Here is a 10780-nt window from a genome sequence, read left to right as displayed (position 1 = left end):
CAATTTTAATAGTACAGATAATAAATTAACCATTTAATGATAGAGGAACTAATTTGTATGCAGTCCCTATAATTATAATACCGGTACTTCAACCCTTATATATGTATTTGAATTTTATTTTAGGATGAAATTGAAAAATTGAAAAAAGTAAGAGTTCAAAAAGGTAAAAACAAATGAAATTAGCACATTAACTTATAATTATATACAAAAGATTCCCTCTCTTTTCCCTCCTTTTCTACTCTCTCTAATGTCTGAACTTAAACCTCCATGTCCGGGATGGTCTCACGCTGCCGTATCAACCTCCTCCTACGGCTTCAACGCTACCAGCTTCGACGGTTCCTCCGGTTGTTACGCCGATACGTCGTCACCTGGCCTTCGATTCGACGAAGCCGCCGTTTGTTCATCCCGATGATTATCACAGATTTTCATCTAGTAATAGTCGTGGAATCGTCGCCGATCAAGAAGTTGGAGCAATTGTTGTGAGATCTCCAGTGAGTTTAAAAATTCTCTTTTGAAAACGGTGGCTGTCATGTAATTAGTAGTATATTATTTCAATTTTGATGAGAATTGTACTCTCACTTAACGCTTCATGTCATTTGCTTTTTCTTTTCTTTTCTTTTCTTTTTTTTGTGTGTGTGATCTTTCAATCTGTTCACGAATAGAGCTTTTCATGGTGGCTAAGTTTCTTAGGGGATAAATTATGAGTAGCATTATTTGTTTCTGCAGTGAAATTGTGATGTCTGTATTTTAATGTGTGAGGTATTTCCGTTTGTGATGATGTATTTGATGATATAGTGGAGTTTTGGTAGATTAAAGTGCTCGTTTGCTGTACTAAGTTGAAATTGAATGAATGCTGGCCTCATGCTCTATATGAAGAAAGCTTAATGGGTGTTAGTTCTTTTGATGTTTTGTTTTTTGATGGATGTTTGAAAAACGATTCAGTTGATATCCATAATGTCTATCACTATAGTTTCCCCCCTTATGTATAATACGACTGCTCTGCTAGTTTTCCGGACAAAATTATATTCATATATTATATTCTTTTTCTTTATTGTCTTCAACGCGATAACAAGTGAATTACTAGTTACTTTACTTGATTTTTCATGGCATTTATCTCTTTGAGTTTTGGCCTTTGTGGATTAACTTTTGAATCAAGTAGCGAAACATTTCTGATGGTTCTTATGGCTAACAGTAAGTTTTCTTGTACAAGCTCTCGTACATATGCATTTGTTAAACTTATGCTCTTTTTTATTTTATTTTCTTCAATTCAATTGGTTGTTAATTTAGATATAACCGTGCACAAATACTAAGGGACCTTGTAATTTTGCCTGCCATTGGCAGTACTTTGAAATATTGCTGATTTTTCTCAGCAATTAAAAAGGAAGAGTGCAGCAGACAAAAATGATGTTGAGTCTAGCCAATGGACAAGCAGTCTGGGGGTTACCAGCATATCCAACAGTCCTTTCCAGACACCTGTATATGCTAAAGGAGGAAGGATAAATAATAGATCAAAGACATCAAAAGCCAATAAATCAATGCCTCACACACCAGTGTCAAATGCTGGTGCGATACTATATTACTATTTCCTACTGGCTTAGTCCATAGAAGGAAACTTATGGTTCACTTCACGGCTCTATCATCAATACCTTGGCGAAAAAGTTTGTCAATCTGATGAAGCATGCTGAAGATGGTATCCTTGACCTAAATAAGGCTGCAGAAACATTGGAGGTAGTGACATACTAGTGAGCTTATGTATCATTGGGTGTTTGTTGAGTATTTTTTCATGTTACTTAAAGGGTTCTTTTGTCTTTTATTTTTCCCTGTAAATGTTGTAACAGGTGCAGAAGAGGAGGATATATGATATAACAAATGTCTTGGAGGGCATTGGTCTTATCGAAAAGAAGTTCAAAAACAGAATACAGTGGAAGTAATTACTGATGATGTTAATCATTTTTCAAGAATTTGATGTCTTAATTTGGTTTTCATTCTGGTTAACCTTTGAAAAATGTGAGACTTATTTGAGGATTAATCAAATTTCCTAGGCGTGTTGGTGCTTCAAAGCCAGGAGAAACAGATAGCGATGTCTCTGTAATACAGGTACGTGAAAGTAATGTCAATTTTCATTTCATTGACATCCAGCCAACCAATTTTCTTGATATGGTTCATTAGGATGTGTTGGAGCTAAGTGCAACAAATAGCAAGGTTCAACAAAAAGCTTGCCGAGCAAGAATCGAGACTTGCGGCAGAAACAAAGAAGAAAAATGAAATAAATTTTAAGCAAAGCTAAAATAAAGAGTATATGGATGAAATCTTGATTGAATTCATTCATTTTTTTTAAAATGGCATAAAGCCTATTTATACAAGCTTACAACTTGACAACTTAGTTGGAATACAACTAAGTTTCATCATTACATCCACTTAAAATAAATCACCTCCTACTACCACTAACAAACTTAGTTGGAATACAACTAAGTTTCATCAATAAATCACCACTTACTACCACTAACAAACTTAGTTGGAATACAACTAAGTTACATCATTACATCCAAATAATAATAATAATAATAATAATAATAATAATAATAATAATAAAACATGTGATTGCTACATGCTAACCATTGCTTCAATACTCCTCCTTGGTTTGCATGGAGCAAACACCTAGCTTCCTTCTTAGACATTCGAACCTTGTAACATTAAGGGCTTTAGTCAAAATGTCTGCAAGTTGATCCTCAGAATTACAATGGATCAGCTTCACTTCCTGAGCTTGCTCCATTTCTCGAACAACATGCAACTTGATGCTGAAATGCTTTGTTCTTCCATGGAACACTGGATTTTTAGCAATTGCAACTGAAGATTGGTTGTCACAGAAGATCTCAGTAGCTTCCTTTTGATGCACTTTCAAATCAGCTAAGATTTTCCTTAGCCAAATGGCTTGGTTGACAGCACTTGCAGCTGCCACATATTCTGCTTCAGCAGTAGATTGAGCCACCAGACTTTGCTTCTTCGAGCTCCAGCAAAACATGGCTGAACCAAGGTTGAAAGCATACCCTGAGGTGCTTTTCATGTCATCTATCGAGCCAGCCCAGTCACTATCAGTGTAGCCAACCAGCTTCAGATTTCCTTCCTTGCTGTACCTTAAACCATAGCTCAAAGTGCCTTTGACATATCTAAGCACTCTCTTAGCAGCTTGTAAATGCTTTTTATTGCAACAATGCAAGAACCTTGAGAGCAATCCTACAGCATACATTATGTCTGGTCTAGTGGCAGTTAAATATAACAGACAATCAACTAGACTTCTGTAGGTTGTTTTACAAACCTTCTCAAAATCACCTTGGCTCGATAGTTTTTCTCCAACAGCAACAGGTGTTTTAGTTGCTTTACTGTTTTGCATGGAGAACTTGGTCAGAATCTTTGTGGCAAAGTTTCTCTGACTTAAAATATCCCATTTTGTGCTTGAGTCACCTCCATTCCAAGGAAATAAGACATTTCCCCTAGATCAGACATTTCAAATACTTCTTGCATCTTGGTCTTGAAATCGACCAGCACTGCTCGATCTCCTCCTGTCACCAGCAGGTCATCAACATATAGGGATACAATGAGCTGTGTTTGTGTCCCTTGCTTCTTGACATACAGTGTTGGCTCACTCTTGCTTCGATCGAATCCCAAATTAGTCAAGTAGCCATCGATTCTGCTGTACCAGGCCCTTGGAGCCTGTTTTAAACCATATAGGGCCTTCTTCAGTTTGTAGACCATATGCTCTCTGCCAGCTATCTCAAACCCTTGTGGTTGTTCAACATAGATCTCTTCATCTAAGAAACCATTCAGAAAGGCTGATTTCACATCGAGTTGATGGATCTTCCACTCGAGCTGTGCTGCTAAGGCAATCAGTAATCTGATGGTGTCTAGCCTGGCCACTGGTGCAAAGGTCTCCAGGTAGTCCAGGCCATACCTCTGACTGAACCCCTTGACAACTAGCCTTGCTTTCAGTTTGTTCAAGGTACCATCAGCATTTTGCTTGGCTTTGTACACCCATTTCACCCCAATTATCTTCCTTTTGACTGGCCTTTCAACTAATTCCCAGGTCTGGTTCTTCTCAATCATGCTAATCTCCTCAGCCATTGCCTGCTTCCACTCTTGCTGAGCTTCAGCCTCTTCAAAATTGCTTGGTTCAGCTATGGCTACATGAGCTCTTTCATAAATCTCAGTCTATGGTCTTGTTCCTCTAACTGGTTCATCATCAATGTCCATTTCAGGAACATTTTGATCTGGCTCAGCTTGATCTGCTGCAAGTCCTCCTGAAACTTCCTCAGGTTCATGTTTTTCCCAGTTCCAACATTACTTTTCATCAAATACCACATCCCTACTGATTGACACTTTCTTTGTTGAAGGATCCAAGATCCTATAGCCCTTCTTAACAGTGCTGTAGCCCACCAAAATACCAGGTCGAGCCCTTTCAGACAATTTGTCCCTTTTGACAGTAGGTACATGAGCATAACAGATGCATCCAAAGACCTTCAGATGAGCCAGTGATGGCTTGAATCCAAACCAGGCTTCGAATGGAGTCTTCTGATCCAAGGCCTTGGTTGGAAGCCTATTTTGAATGTAGTTTGCAGTGTTAACTGCCTCTGCCCATAGTGCTTTAGGCAGATTCTTCTGAATCATCAAGCACCTGGCCATATCCATCAAACTCCTATTCTTCCTTTCACTTACACCATTTTGCTGAGGTGTATATGTGTTGGTAAGTTGATGTTTGATGCCTGCCTTATCACAGAAGGCTTGGAACTGAGCTGAGGTGTACTCAGTCCCATTATCAGACCTTATGGACTTCAGCTTGCAACCTGTTTCAGTCTCAGCAGCAGTCTTGAACTTCCAAAACACTGAGGCCGCCTCTGATTTCTGTTTTAGGAAGTAAAGCCAGCAATATCTTGAAAAATCATCAATGAACAGTATGAAGTACCTGTTTCCACTTAATGACTCAGTCCTCATAGGGCCACACACATCAGTGTGCACCAGTTGGAGTTTTTCAGAGGCTCTCCAGGCTTGATTCGAGGGAAATGGGAGTCTGGCCTGCTTTCCTAGCTGACACACTTCACACACATCATCATGATCCACTGAGTTGATGAAGTTTTCAGCCAAGTCCTCTCTGACCATTCGAGCCATCGATCTGAAGTTGGCATGTCCCAGTCTTTGATGCCAAAGCTTGGATTCATCTGATGTGACTGTGTAGGCAATGTCTGACTCCCTAGTCTAGTCAACTACAAAGCTCTTATTAGCCATAGGAACTGCCATCAGCTTGGATCCACTTGGATCATTGATTTGGCATTGGTTGTCTTTGAACACAACAGAATAACCTTTCTCCAGCAACTGAGCTATGCTGAGCAGGTTTCTGTCAATTTCAGGCACCAAAAGCACATTTGAAATCACTTTGGCACCTGTGGGGGTGCATATCAGCACATCACCCTTGCCTTCAGCTTGAATAAAATGTCCATTTCCTATCTTGACTTTAGTTCTGCAGCTTCTGTCTAAAGACTTGAAGATTGCAGCATCAGGTGTCATGTGGTTGGTGCATCCACTGTCTAGAAGCCAACCAGATGAGAACCTTTCTTGAGCAGCTGAGCATAACACAGCAAAGACTTGCTCCTCTTGGTCACTGTCCTCCTTAGCTACTCGAGCCTCAACTTTCATATGTTGAAACTGACTCTGCCTTGATTTAGCCTTGCTCTTGCAGACTCTCTCAACATGACCCTTCTTTTTACAATGCTGACATACAGCATCTGGATTGAACCAGCATTTTTCTTTTGGATGACCAGCCCTTCTGCAGTGCTTGCAAGTCTGACCCTCTTTTCTTGCAACATCAGTCCTTGGCTTGTCTCTCTAGGCCTTCTTGCCTTTGTAGGCAGTGTTTGTTCTTGCCTGAAAGGCACCTTCTTGATGCTCCTCCAGTCTGCTTGCTCTTCTTTGCTCTTGAGCATATAAAGCATTGATCAACTCTGTCAGGGAGATGGTGTACAGGTCCCTTGAGTCTTCGAGAGATGAGATTTTTGCCTCATACCTCTCGGGCAAAGTTGCAATAACCTTCTCCACTATCCTAGCTTCCTTGAGCTGCTCTCTAAGGAGCCTAATGCTGTTAACCACAGCCATAATCCTGTCAGAGTATTGCTTGATAGTTTCTTCTTCCTTCATCTTCAAATTCTCGAAATCTCTCCTTAAGTTCAGCAACTGTTGCTGCCTTGTCCTCTCTGTCCCTTGAAACTCCTCTTGCAACTTGTCCCAGGCTTGTTTTGGTGATTCACAGGCCATAATCCTTGTGAAAATCACATCTGACACTGAGTTCTGGATGCAAGACATGGCTTTGTGCCACTTGGTCCTCTCATCAGCATGCTGCCTGATTTGAGCCACTGTTAGATTGCCTCTAAGTGGCTCTGGTTCAACATCTGAGTTGACTACCTCCCACAGATCGAAAGCTTGTAGGTAGGTCTTAATTTTAACCACCCATATGTGGTAGCCTTCTCCATTGAAGACTTGAGGTGCAGCTGGTGAAAAGCTTGATGAAGCCATGAATTTGTATAACAGATCCCTTAAGAAATAGGCTCTGATACCAATTGTTGGAGCTAAGTGCAACAAATAGCAAGGTTCAACAAAAAGCTTGCCGAGCAAGAATCGAGACTTGCGGCAGAAACAAAGAAGAAAAATGAAATAAATTTTAAGCAAAGTTAAAATAGAGAGTATATGGATGAAATCTTGATTGAATTTATTCATTTTTTTTAAAATGGCATAAAGCCTATTTATACAAGCTTACAACTTGACAACTTAGTTGGAATACAACTAAGTTTCATCATTACATCCACTTAAAATAAATCACCTCCTACTACCACTAACAAACTTAGTTGGAATACAACTAAGTTTCATCAATAAATCACCACTTACTACCACTAACAAACTTAGTTGGAATACAACTAAGTTATATCATTACATCCAAATAATAATAATAATAATAATAATAATAATAATAATAAAACATGTGATTGCTATGCTAACCATTGCTTCAATAGGATGTTTTCTGTTTCTTTATTTTTGGTAATGACTTTCAAGAGAATTTTCAATCACTCCTGATTGATTGATTTGTGCTGCTTATTTCTCATACCTATGAGCTTAATTTCTATTCTTTAATGCAGGAGGAAATTTAGAACCTTTCCATGGAAGAGAGGAGATTAGATGATCAAATAAGGTTGTGCATGGCTTATTCTCTTGTTAAAGTAGCAACTGTTACTGTCTTGAACCTGTTTAGTACTGCTGATGCTTCTAAAATATTGCAGAGAAATGCAGGAAAGGTTTAGGGATTTGAGTGAGAATGACAATAATCGGAAGTACAATTTTCTTGTCTGCCTTGCACTGTGATCCAATTAATGGAAGTTTAACTGCTAATTGTTTGCAAAAAAATTATACGTTTACATATCTTCACACTGTTTCAGGTTGCTTTTTGTGACTGAAGAGGACATCAAGGGTATACCTTGTTTTCAGGTTCGTTTATTTCATGCTTCTAAATTAACACTTCTGCAATGATATTCTGCATTTGATACTAATCTTCAAGACACCTTGGTTTTAACAGAATGAAAGCCTGATAGCAATTAAAGCTCCACATGGAACAACTCTCGAAGTACCTGATCCTGATGAAGTAAGATGGCATAGAGAATTTTAATGACTTACTACCATTTTCCACTTTCATGATTTAAACGCATTGTCACATTGCTCCTATATATTACAGGATTTTGATTACCGACAAAGGAGATACGGGATATTCCTTAGAAGCACAATGGGTCCGATTTTTGTTTACCTAGTCAGGTGTTCTTTGGAATAAGTTTAATTGATGATAAGAAGATAGGTTGTTTTAATGTCTTTCTTTTCCATTGTTGCTTCCTCAGCCAATTTGAGGAGAAATTTGAAGAGATGAATGGTGTTGAACAACCTCTGAGTGTCCCACTTGCTTCAAGTTCTGGCTCTAATGAAAACCAAGTTGAGTTGGTCAATACAGTGAGCATCTGAAAGGAGATTGAACCACAGGCACAGCAAACTCATCAGATCTGCTCTGATATAAATGCTGCACAATAGTCTGTTGGGGGAATGATGAGAATTGTTCCGTCGGATACGGACGTAAGTGCCATTTTTCTTGACCAGTTTTACACTAGCCAAGCTTTACAAACATCATATATATGGACAGTGGTTCATGTCAAAGATTATTTATGAATTTAGGTCATCTGGAATAATTCATTAGAAGCCTTGGTTACCCATCTTAGGAGGGTAAGGTCCAAGATTCAAACACCTTCTCCCCCTAGGACTTCATCTTGCAGCAAAATTGATAATTTTGTCTATTAACTTTTTTTGCCCTTGTTTTCAGAATGATGCGGATTATTGGCTTCTATCAGATGCCGATTTTAGCATTATGGATATGTGGATGAAAGATTGTATCCTTCTATAAATTTTAGCTAATCTATCTGCTTAACCCCCCAAAGGCAGGAAAAAAGCACACAAACTTATTTATACATTCTGAGGTCCAACAGGTGAATGTGTAATCCTTAACTCATAGAATGACAACTGTTGAAGGGAGCGGAGTAGATATGCTTCATTCAGACTTTGGAATGGCTGAGGTCGTACACCAAGGCCAGAAACTCCACCTTCTAGAATGACCGAAGTGCCATCTTCTGATTTTAAATCAACTCAATAGGTAAGATTATTTTTCGTGACAAAATTCTGCAGAACAAATGCCAGCTAGGGTTATTCCAATTTTCTTCAGGGTTGAGCTATTTTTCCTATCCCATGGTTTTAGTTATAGAAATAAAAAGTGTCGGCATCGGAATTCTGGTCTATCTAATCTGGTTATATATGCACATTAACAACATCCTTTTCTTTATCTGAGTTGCTTAATTAGTCATTAGTGTTTTACATATCAAAATTGAAAAAGCAGCCTTACTAAATGTGGATGTGTAGAATTGGTGCATCGTGATGATAATCATTGGATCAATCTTGTTGTTTGTACGAAATCGGTCCATTGTATATTTGAGGTATTGACCAATGGCATCTATAAATAATCATATGATTATATGAATCCAGTTATTTTTCTACTTCTATTGCTTCCTTCATGTTTTTTCACTTTTTGATTGAAATTTATCTCTAACTTATTTACAGTTGAGAATTTCGTGTTTTGGTTTTGCTAATGTTAGCGGAATTTGGGCTATTGAGTAAGCCGAATTTAAATATCTTAATGTCTGACTTAGAGTGGTTTGTAAGCTTACATTAAGTGTTTTTCTTTTTTGAACTAAAATTGTGAATACCAATTGAAATCCGAACTTAAATAGTTTTTTAGGTTTAGTCAAGGTTATTTGAACCGGACTAGGATCCTGGTTCGGAGAAAGGCATTGAATTGATTGACCTAGGAACCGGTATGGATGATTGTATTGGGCAAAACACTGGTTGAACCTGGCAGTTGAATCAGGTTTTTATTTTTTATGAATTTTTTAATGATTTATTTAATTGCACCTGTTGAACCAATGAATTGGTGGCCTGATCAGTTTTACTATTGGTCCGGTTTCGAAAACCTTGGATTTTGAGAATCATGTTCATCTTTTGCTAGGTAAGGAAGTCCAAGTTTATTTTTATATTGACTCAAGTTATGTTTTGCAAGTAAATTTGATCAAGTTGGAATTGAGTTTTGAGGCGTAAACACTAATAGGAATGTGAATTTGTTACTATTACAGATGAGGATGAGGATGCCCAATGTTTGGCCCTTTCTTAAACTTGGAATCAAAAAGCATATACAACGGATTTGTGTTTGGCCACCATTTGTGCACAAAATATGGAGTTATGTTTTTAGTAAGGGTATGTATTTCTTCTACATTTGGACACTGCTCGGTCTATACGAGATCAATTTTATCATACTTTATATTGATATTTATAGTTTGCAGGTTCATTGTTGCTATATAGAGGGAATTGATGGGCTAGTATCCTCTTAGGAGACTTTGATTTCCTTAGCTCACCAAGAAACGCCCCTGCCATTGCCCATGTCCTTCCTTCCTTTCGAGGATTGCAGTACCTCGTCGCATCGAGATTCCAAAGGAAAAGCCTTATGTTTTGTTTAAACGACAAGAACAAATTACAAGGTGTTATTCAACTTATAATTTAATGTGTGCCAACATAAGCATCAACACACAAGTCATATGTATATACAGCCAGGAAATCGACATCTTTTGGAAGGGTCCTAATCCAAGCATTATAATTGAACATTGCCTTGGAATACTGTCTAAAAAAATTGTTTTCTCATAATCAATTGTGCATCCCTTCATTTGAATATTGTTTGAAACACTAAAAAAACATAAATGTGTTTTTTCCTAAGTTGGAACGTATTATGCAATAAGAAAATAAAGAGTACAATTAAGATGTTTACGCAGTTCGGAATTTGTCCTACGTCTGCGGAGCTTTTCCCAAAGATGAATCCACTATGAACTTCATAGTACAAAGAAATGATTTAAGCTTAACCCCTCAAACACTTGATGCAATCTCACTTTTGTACAATTAAGTAAATTCTCTCCCAACTCATTTTAGCTATGCAAGTGAAAATTCACATTCAACACTCAGATAGTTTTCCTACCATGAATCAAGCTCTTAATAAGCTCCATGTAAAGTGGAATAATAAATTTTCAAATGCAATATGTCCGGCAATTGTCATGCTTGATCAACGACCCGTCCAAAAGCATCAATGAACCTGAGGAAAAGAAACAAAGGCAAA

At 38.0% G+C, this 10780-nt stretch overlaps 1 pseudogene; it reads left to right on the top strand.

Annotated features, from left to right (window-relative positions):
* The first annotated feature begins 248 nt into the window (after positions 1-248).
* On the top strand, positions 249-10342 carry LOC107934569 (transcription factor E2FA-like; annotated as a pseudogene).
* Positions 10343-10780: the final 438 nt, after the last annotated feature.

This window comes from Gossypium hirsutum, chromosome D11 (genome assembly GCF_007990345.1).
Source record: "Gossypium hirsutum isolate 1008001.06 chromosome D11, Gossypium_hirsutum_v2.1, whole genome shotgun sequence".
Classification (NCBI taxonomy): Eukaryota; Viridiplantae; Streptophyta; class Magnoliopsida; order Malvales; family Malvaceae; genus Gossypium; species Gossypium hirsutum.
The sequence above is the reverse complement of the archived record's forward strand: the minus strand, read 5'-3'. Positions and strand labels throughout refer to the sequence as shown.